Source organism: Ursus arctos, unplaced genomic scaffold (genome assembly GCF_023065955.2).
Source record: "Ursus arctos isolate Adak ecotype North America unplaced genomic scaffold, UrsArc2.0 scaffold_1, whole genome shotgun sequence".
Lineage (NCBI taxonomy): Eukaryota > Metazoa > Chordata > Mammalia > Carnivora > Ursidae > Ursus > Ursus arctos.
The window spans coordinates 53567348-53578182 of record NW_026622763.1 but is presented as its reverse complement, the minus strand read 5'-3'; the positions used below and the strand labels follow the sequence as shown (position 1 = coordinate 53578182).

The window sequence follows — 10835 nt, the reverse complement described above, 5'->3', positions numbered from 1 at the left end:
ATTGTAACATGGTTATAAACTAGAATATTGTACCTAGCCAAACACAATTAAGTGTGAAGATGGAAAAAAGACATTTCCAAGACATACAAGGACTTGGAACATTTACCTGTTATGTGCTCATTTTTGGAAAATTGCTTGAAAATATTCTGCAGCAAAACAAGGAGAAAAGAAAGAGGAAGATCAGTGACCCAGGAAACAAAGAAATAACCCAAAGAACAAGAAAGGGAAGTTCCAATGTAACTTGCTGCGGAGCAAGATGAAAGCAGTCGTCGGACGCCTGGGTGGCTCAGTCAGTTAAGCATCTGCCTTGGGCCCAGGTCATGATCCCAGGGTCTTGGGATCAAGTCCTGCATCAGGCTCCTTGTCCACCAGGGAGCCTGCTTCTCCCTCAGCCTGCCGCTCCCCCTGCTTGTGCACTTACTCGAGTGCTCTCTTTCTCTCTCTCTCTCTGGCAAATAAATAAATAAAATCTTAAAAAAAAAAATGAAAACACAACCAGGAGATATTGGAGAAGAATGTGATACCCATGCCCATGCCCATGAGAGAGGCCATCAGGGAAAAAAAGGTGTGTGGAGGAAAGGAATGATCATAAGTGATAGGGTAACTAATATAAAGGCAAATGGCACAAGAGACAAAGAAAAAAAAAAGGGGGGGGCGGGGGCAAGTAGAAATACCAGAAAAAACAGCCACACAATTTAAAAAAGGAAATGAAAGTACAGCCTGACCTTTGGTTCCAAAGTAAACAGAGACCTGCACTTTGGGATGAAAATTAAGCGCTGAGTGTATATCCAATAAATAAAGTCCATGTAAATTACAGAAGGCCTTCAAAGCCTGGCTCAGAGATTTAAGCCCATGGTCTGGTGAGCACAGACAGCCATCACTGGTTCTTGAGGAAAAGAATGAAAAGTAAAAGGCAGCGATTTAGTAATGTTAGCCTGGCAGCAGGAGAGGCAAGAAACCAAAGGATAACTCTGTTGCAATTTTCCAGGCATGAAGTGGAGGAATAAACAGAAATAGAGAAGGAAAAGAGAACACATGAGAGAGGCATTTCAAAAGAGAACTACAGGACTCAGATACCAGGAGTGGGAAAAGGGTGGGGATGCTCTGTGAACTGGAATAAGGGTGATAGCTTTTCATTAGTACTGCTGTTTCATTATTACACACTTTTCCTCCTAAAGCTTGTGTTTGTTTCCTTGACACCAGCACTGGGTCCTACAACAATGGTCCCTCAGTAGTGCCTGTGATGGTGACTGGCTGGTGGTGGTGGTATGATGACAATGATGATGACAATGTTTCAATGCCTGAAGTATAGGGACATTGGAAATAACAGTGACTTGGGGTACAAAATAACGATGACGGAATTAGAGCTTTGGCGGGATGTCAGCTCCCATTGGGAATTGGAAGAAAATACTTTTTGAAAATATTGCTGCTACTTCTTTAATGAAATGCCTTCATTTTCCCCTTCTTTAGCATCTTTTACTTAATTGTATCTATACCTATGCAAAATTAAAACCAAGCAGTATTGGGTGATCTGATTACTATCAAAGAAACTCATTTCCGAATTCTTCTTTCAAAGCCTTTTTTGACTGAAAACAAGCAGACTTTTTTAGAAAGCAGGGGCATTTAAACAAACTCTGCCCTAAGAGTTCAGGCCTTCTACATCTTGTTTTGTTGTTTCTGGAAAAAAAAAAAAGTTATTTTCAAAGAAAGCACTAGGTGGCACTTGTGATGTATTCAACAGTTAACTCAGATTCTTTCTGGAAAATGTTTGGGGGGGGAACGCAATAAATATTAAAACAGGAAAATCTTCATTACAATAATGAAGATCAGTATCTTATGATTGTGTTTACTATGTTACTATGTATGAGTAATATCTTTATGCAGTGTTTGCATTTAAAATCTAGGCTCCACTTCCTTATAAAAGCTGCAAGAAGGGAACCAACATTTCTATAACATGTGAAAACCCCACATCACTAAAATAATAAATAAAAAAGTAATGTTTGATTTGCAGATAGATTGACTATATGTGTTCTTTTAAATAGCCAGTTCTTCTATTCTATTTAAAACATTTCAATTTTGGGGGTGCCTGGCTGGCTCAGTTGGTAGACCATGTAATTCTTATTTTTTTTTAAAGATTTTTATTTATTTATTTGAGAGAGAGTGCATGAGCAGGAGGGAGGGGCAAAGGGAGAGAGACAAACAGGCTCCTCACTGAGCCGGGAGCCTAATGTGGGACTCGATCCCAGGACGCCAGGATCATGACCTGAGCTGACAGCAGATGCTTAACCAACCAAGCCACCCAAGCACCTCAACCATGTAATTCTTGATCTTGGGAGGATGAGTTCAAGACCCACATTGTGTCTAGACTTTACTTAAAAAAAAAAAATTTAAACCTAAACATTTCAACTTATAAAAATAAATCTATTTTTATAAAACAAAGGTTTCCAAGGCCCAATATTGTGTAAAGCAAAATAAATTATTAATTTTTAAAAAGACACTACAGCTTAAATTATTTTGAGTACTATTAACAAAAAAAAAGAAAAAAGAAATGGAAAGCAGATGTCTCAGCATATTTTTACCATCTTTACAGTGATAACATATTAACTTTAAGCAAGTGTATTCTCTTTTCTGGCATTTGGTTAGGCAGTTCCTATTTGGCAAGTTGCTTAATTATCTCATGACCCCACTTTACTATGGAGAGACTGCAAGCTCTTTTAACACAAACGCAGGTTAAGAAGGTATTATTTCAAGTAGAAAATATTCTTGCCAAATGCCATGGCAACCGTAGCCTGTAGACCCTGTCATATGATTGCATCTTTCCCCTACCTACTGTCTGGACCTTCACGGTAACCATTTTATGGATTAGGTTCACTCATGGCTCCATCTCACTTTTCTACCCTTAATTCTCCTTTGTCTCATTTTCACTTATATTGAATGTATTTTTTTTTCTTGCTTTACCTTTGTAGGATAATTTAACACAATAAAGTCCTTTTGGAACATGATGGGTTATAAATAAGTTAATAAAAATGCTAATATGCTGTCTTTTAATCACACTGATTTGTAGGGCTGGGATGAAATTGACATTTTGAAGGTAGTATCTCATGTAGTAGTAAACTCGGCATGTCAGAACTCAGAGCTAAATACGCAAAATAGCACCAGTACTGAAAAAATCTTAGATCTCAGCTTAACAACTGAGTTTCATTGGTTGAGAATGATAGGAATGGATTCTGGCTAACTTAAGCAAAAAAGGACTTAACAGAGTGCTAGCCAGGAACTCCCAGGATAGATGGGAGGCTAGAGGGCCAGGCCTGGATACATCACAGGAATGAGGACAGCTCTTGGAGTCCAGGCAACAAGAACAATTTCCAGATCTTTTCAAGGTGCTGCTGTTCCAATGTATGCACTCCCTTTACTTCTCATCCCTGTGTACCTCTACTCAAAATTAAAAGTTCCAAAAGTCCAGGGGCACCTGGGTGGCTCAGTTGGTTAAGCATCTGCCTTCAGCTTAGATCATGACCCCAGAGTCCTGGGATTGAGCCCTACATCCAGCTCCCTGCTCAGCGGGGAGTCTGCTTCTCCCTTTCCTTCTGCCCCTCCCCCTGCTCCTGCTCCCGCTCTCTCTGATTCTCTTTCTTTCAAATAAATAAAATCTTAAAAAAAAAAAAAAAAGTTCCAAGAGTCCAGATTGCTTAATGTGCTCTGTGCATTCACAGATTTCTGGTGCTAAAATCAAGGGACACGTACTATGGAGTAAAAGCATATCTTGAAAAGTTACCAAAATATAAAGAAACACAAATTTGAAAAAATAAAACATCTGAGGAGTCTTAGCTGTCTTCCCTTTTGTCTGTCACATGTGGCTCCTTAGTTGCAGTGAGATGAGGAATATTAATTTACATCCCTACCAAGATTGCCAATAGAGGGGGAGACAAAATTCCCCAATAGGAAACTGGGCTGTTCCTGGTAAGGGAGGTGATTGCTGGTTACCAAAAAACAACCTATGTGCACTATACTACAGCAAGAGTAGACTATTAGTTTCCGTATTGTACTGTAAACCCCTGATGAATAGTGTCCCCCCAAAATTCATGTCCATGCAGAACCTCAGAATGTGACCTTATTTGGAAACAGGATCACTGCAGATGTAAGTAGTTGAGAATCAAGATGAGCTCTTCCTGGGTTAGGGTGGTCCTTAAATCCAGTGAGAGTGTCCATATCTTCTCCTCTCTGGGAGAAGAAGGTGCTACAAAGATGGAAGCAGAGACTGAAGTGCTGTACCTACAAGTCACAGAATGTCAAGAATTGGCAGCAACCACCAGAAGCTAGGGTACAGGCAGGGACGGTCTCTCCTTCAGAGCCTCCAGAAGGAATCAACCCTGCCAACACTTTGATTTTGGACTTCTGCCCTCCCAAATAGTGAAAGAATACATTTCTGTTGTTTTAAGCCGTTCGGTTTGTGGTAATTTGCTATGGCAGCCCTAGGAAAATAATATAACCCCTAAGAACAGTTTCTTTGTACAGAACCCTAAGTGGTAATACCATGAAAGAAGGTGGTTAGTAAATGCATTTTTATGGAAATGAATAAAAGTTCTCTTTTGCTATTTCAAAAGGAAATAAATCTATGAATGCTTTTGCTTATTTATTCCACAAAGAGCTACTGAATACCTCTTATGCACTGGGCATTGCTCTAGGGGCTGGAAATACAGCGGTGAACAAATTAGCTAAACTCAACAGAGCTTGCATTTAGAGGGGAAACAGTTAAACAAGTAAACAAGACATAGTCTGTTGAGTCAGGGCTATGGAGAAGGTGAAACTGGATGATGTGATCCAAAGTGACATACAGGAGGCAGGAGGCAATATAGATTGGGTGGTCAGGCAAGGAATACAGAACTGAGAGCAGAATTATGAGAAACCAGACATAGAGGGAAAATATTCCAGGCAGAGGAACTGAGAGAAATGGGAGCTGAGTGATCGCTGCCAAGTGAGAGGGGATGGATGGGGAGATTTAGGCAGAGGCGGATCACAACTTCAATTCTGAGATAGGTCATGCAGGTAGAAGAGTTTAAATAGGAGACTAACACCACCTGATTTAAACATTTAAAGTCAGTGTGTTCACTATGTGGGGAGAAGATTGTAGGGGGTCAGAAGGAGCAAGGGGCACTTGAGAGACTGTAGCAATTAGGCTGGATAGGAGTAGGTGGAGCTGGGATTAGGGTGTTATTGGAGGAGGGGGGTGGAAAGAAGTGGACCAATTCTGGCTATGAGGTAGTTTGACAGGACTAGTAAGTATTACTTAAGTGACTTCTTGTTCAGCATTGCTTGAAATTCTGTAAGGGCTACAAAAAAAGTCATATTACCAAGAATCTCATGTCCAGCAGTTTTGCATTTAATTGGGTAGATAAGACATACACATATATTTATAAAACATATGTAGACTCAAAATGCACTATAGTGTGATAGAAATAATACATGTAGGAAAAAAGGCTCCAGAGTAGGTAGAGGTAACATGGAAACTTCATAAACTTGAGATGGGCCCTCAAAGATATGTTACGATTGAAGAAGAGCATTCCAGGTTGGATAAAGCATGAACAAATAAAAAAAGTAGAGCTTGAGTGTGGACTGTTTGCAGTGGGTGAATAAACAAATCTGATTGGATTAGAGAGTTTGTATATAGTGCATAATGCCAATTAAATAAGATCAGTAAAGTGAGGATAGATGATAGAGGGCTTTGAAATTCAGAATGAGGTTAGATTTAATCTTCTAGGCCAGGGGTCAGCCGACTTTTTCTGGAAGGGCCAAATAATAAATATTCTAGGTTCCGCAGGTCATATGGTCTCTGTTACAACTACTCATTTATATAATGTTATATAATAACAAACTTTATTTATAAAAACAGGTGGCAGGCCAGATTTGGTCCTTGGATTATAGCAGCAGAGCAATAAAATAAAAATGGTGTTTTATGAATTTTTAAAGTAACCATGTGCAAGGGTAGGGAGCATTTCTTAGCATCCATTTCCCCTATCCTCTTTCCTCATAGTTTCCATGCTTAGCATCCATTTCCCCCATCCTCCTTCCTCATAGTTTCCATACTTCCAGTTAGATGTCATCTTCTCCCACATGTTTAGGGAGAAGCCAGTTGAACTCCTAGCTCTAGGAATAGTCTCCGATTGGTTTAAATTCATCAGGTCAATCCATTCCCCATTCCGTAAGGGTCAGTTCATGTAACCCACACCTCAGCCACATAGTGCATGCCATTTCTGGGGCATGCAGGGTGGTTCAGGAAGGACATCTGAATTAAATGTTTCCAGTAACATGCAATGTATCCTTTATAATAATGGGGCTTCTAGAAAAACAGCCTTCTGACTTCTCTGGAAGAGCCAAGAAAAGGACACTCTCTTCCTTTCTGGGCAGCGTGGTATATAAACATAAAACTTGGATTTCTGGATTTGGTTTGTTGGTTTGTTTGTTTGTTTGTTTGTTTTTTTAAGAGAAGCCAAGTTTGGAACCATGCTGACAAAACTGAAGGCAGAACAGAGAAAGGTAAAGAAGTCAGGTCTTTGATGACATGGTTGGACTCCTACATTGGTCTTTTTAGTTTTATTAGCCAATACATTACTTTTATTGCTTAAATATGTCTTGAGTTTTGTTACTTGAGATTAAAAGTAGGAGTGCCTAGGTGGCTCAGTAGGTTAAGCGTCTGACTCTTGATCTCCGCTCTGGTCTTGATCTCAAGGTCAGGAGTTCAAGCCCCATGCTGGGCTCCATGCCCAGCATGGAGCCTACTAAAAAAAAAAAGTATTCCACTGTCACAGAAAAATAATATGGAATGGCAAGATATGGAAAAGAGTTAGATTAGATGGAAGACTAAGCATGAAGTGGTAAGGTACAAGGTGGCAATGAGAAGAAGGTCACTGAAAAAGAGAATTAATATGTGAGGCTAGTTCATCTGCTCACATTTTAAATCCAGATCCACACAATGCTCTACCACCAGTGCTGCCAGGACTGGACTGCACTATAGCAGCCCCGACCCCCGACCCCCAACCTCCCACCTACAATTCCGCCACCATGGAGGACACAAACAAGTACAGCAACATAGAGGAATTCACAGAGGGATCCAAGATCAATGCAAGCAAAAATCAGCAGGATGATGGGTTTTGGAACTGAAAGAACACAAACTGGATGGCAAACTGATAGACCCCAAAAGGGCCAAAACTCTAAAAGGGGAAGAACCCCCCAAAAAGGTTTTGTGGGTGGATTGAGCCCAAATATTTCTGAAGAACAAATTAAAGAATATTTGGAAGCCTTCTGGGAAGACTGAAAATACTGAACTTCCCATGGATACAAATACAAATGAAAGAAGAGGATTTTGTTTCATCACATAAACAGACAAAGAGCCAGTAAAGAAACTGTTAAGAGCAGATTATCATCAAATTGGTTCTGGGAAGTGTGAAACTAAATTTGTACAACCCAAAGAGTTATACGGGCAGCAACAGCAATAACAAAAAGGAGGAAGAGGTGCTGCAGCTGGTGGACCAGGTGGTAGTAGCGGGCATGGATGAGATTGGGGCCAAAACTGGAACCAAGGATTTAATAACTACTATGATCAAGGATATGGAAATTACAATAGTGCCTATGGTGGTGATCAAAACTATGGTGGCCATCACGGCTATGATTATACTGGGTATTACTATGAGAACTATGGATGTGGACAGGGATATGCAGACTACAGTGGCCAACAGAGCACTTATGGCAAGGCGTCTTGAGGGGGTGGCAGTCACCAAAATAATTACCAGCCACAGGAGGACGTTGGAGAAAACAGTGGGAACTTTACTGCAGGCTGTGTGTCACACCTATGTCTGGCAGCTGCACGTTGCAGGCAGAGTGCAAGGCATACACCAGAGAATGCTGTCCTGTGGAGGAGATTGCTAAAGTAACCCATCTTGCGGGAAGACATTGAAGATTGGTCTTCTGCTGATCTAAGATGATTATTTTGTAAAAGACTTTCTAGTGTACAAGACACAACTATGTCCAACTGTATATAGCCACCAATTAGTTTTCTTTGTTTCTACTTTGTCTTTTGCTATCTGTGTTATGACTGATGTAGATTTGTGTTTATACAAGTTTCATTTGTATAAACACACTATTTATTTGTATAACATGATTTCATGTTAAACCTCAAATAAATGCTTCTTTATGTGGAAAAAAAATATGTGAGGCTAATCTATATTGATTTGACCAGAATTCCCACATAGAATAAAAAGCTAAGGGGAAAAAAATTAAGGAATACAGGAATGAGGAGTTTGAGCCCACTCACAAGAAAAGACACATAAAACATAAAGTTAAAGGTTAAAGAGACATTTACTTGAATCCTCAGCCTAACCATAGTCCAACAGATGATATCATCCTAAAAACAGAAGATGTAAAGCAACAAGTATTTAAAGCCTATAAAGTACTCGCCACAAAAGGTAAAATCAGGGTCCATAAAACACTGTGTAAAACTGTAAGTATGGTGAAAAGAAAAAAAATCTGCAAAAAGAGGATAAATTAATGGGAACTTTTGGGTTATATCTTGGAATGGAAGAGGGGTCAGATTAAGAATCAAAGGCAAGAAGGGTAGGGTGACTGAATGACAGATTGGGAAACTCCCATTAGAAAACGTAGGACTGATCAAGCCATTCACTTATTTCATATTTTCATACCTTTCATAATACTAGGGCACATTCTGTCAACAGAACCTGTAGTCCATTGACATATAACTCCTGTAAGCTACAGTAGCGTAAACAAGGCAAACGGATGAGAACCACTGAACGAGGCTCAGCAACAACTGACACAGAATCACTGAGTCTTCGTATTTTAGTAATGAAGAGGTAAATAAAACACTCTGGGTTTCCAGTACAGCTTGTAAGAAGCTGAAAATTGGGGCACCTAGGTGGCTCAGTTGGTTAAGCATCTGCTTTTGGCTCAGGTCATGATCTCAGGGTCCTGGGATCAAGTCCCACATCTGGCTCCTTGCTCAACAAACAGCCTGCTTCTCTCTCTCCCTCTGCCTCTGCCCCCTGCTTGCCCATGCTCTCTCTTTCTCAAATAAATAAATAAATAAATAAATAAATGCTGAAAGTTGTCACTCCAAGTTAACAACAAATAAAAAAACGAACAAACTGAAAAATCAACAACTCTCCTTAGATTCAAAAGAGAACTGAGGTCACAGGGCAAAATGTTGCTCCCCAGACTGGAGAGACCAAGAACAAATACAGAGAATCACAACTTACTGGAGCAACAAACTCTGTGGAAACCAGTACCAGGGTAGGGAAACCTGAACTATAATTTATGAATTGCTGGGCACTCAATGTGGATAACTGAGAGTTAAAAACTCCAGGGGAACCCAGTCACTGGAGGCTCCCACACATTTGTGAGTTTTAACTCCTAGATCTCTATCACATTCTCACAGTGAATATCAGAGAAAAATCAATACCCCTCCTTCTCCACCATGTTTTTGGCAGAGGAAAGGGAAAAGGAACCATTTAAAAATACACCAGAGCATTCTGTTCTTAACAAGGTCTGTCTCCAGAAGGTACTATTTAATCACAGCCTCACCTGCTGGGGTTTTATCAGAGCCTACCTAACTAGCCTGGGGGAAGGAAAAGACCCATCTCCAGCCCCCTCTAGCCATCCTGTTTCACTTAAGGATATGGAGGGAGGAGGACTGAGAAGCACATGTGAGGTTCACAGTCTAAAGCCACAGGGACACTAAAAGACTAAAAGAGACCAGATCATAGGATTATAAAACACTTCCCTTCCCTTCACCTTGTCATCACATTACTAAAGGTCTATAAATATTTATAGCAGTTCCTTTTACCTTGTACATCATGCCCAGCTACCAAGAAAAAATTACAAGGTACACTACAAAGCAAAAAACATAAGTGGAAGAGACAGAGAGAGCCTCAGAACCAGACCCAGATACAGAAGGGATGTTGGAATTATCAGATCAGGAATTCAAAATAGCTATCATTAATATGCAGGGCTCTGATAAGTAGACAGCATGCAAGAACAGATGGGCAATGTAAGCAGAGAGATGGAAATTCTAGGAAAGCACCAAAAAGAAATGCTAGAGATAAAAAACACTGTAACAAAAAAAAATGAAGAATGCCTTTGTTGGACTTGTAAGTCAACTGGGCACAGCTGAAAAGAGAATCTCTGAGTTTAAAGATATTTCAATAGAAACCTCCAAAACTGAAAATCAAAGAGAAAAAAGACTGAAAAAATAAAAAATAAAAAGCACAAAATATCCAAGAACTGGGCACAAAAGATGTAACATATGCATAATGGGAACACTAGAAGAGATGAAGAGAAGAAATATTTGAAACCATAATGACTAAGAATTAGTCCCAAATTAATGTCAGACACCAATTCACAGATCCAGGATGCTCAGAGACTACCAAACAGGATAAATTCTCCCCCCAAACTACACCTAGTTATATCATTTTCAAACTACAGAAAATCCTGAAAGAAACCAGAGGATAAAAATATGTTACCTACAGAGGAGCAAAGATAAGAATGACATCTGACTTCTCCTCAGAAACCATATAAGTAAGAAGAAAGTGGAGTGAAATGTTAAAAGCGTTGACAGAAAAACCCATCAACCTAAACTTCTGTAGCCTACAAAATTATCCTTCAAAAATGAAGAAATAAAGACTTTCTCAGACTAACAAAAATTAAAGGAATTCATTGACAGTAGACCTGCCTTGCAAGAAAATTTAAAAGAGGTTCTTTAGAGAGAAGGAAAATGATATATGTCAGACACTTGTATCTATTTAAAGAAAGGAAGAGCACTGGAGAAGAAG

General features: G+C 39.7%; 1 pseudogene; it reads left to right on the top strand.

The window, feature by feature from the left end:
* The first annotated feature begins 7053 nt into the window (after positions 1–7053).
* LOC113250757 (heterogeneous nuclear ribonucleoprotein D-like) lies at positions 7054–7928 on the top strand (annotated as a pseudogene).
* Positions 7929–10835: the final 2907 nt, after the last annotated feature.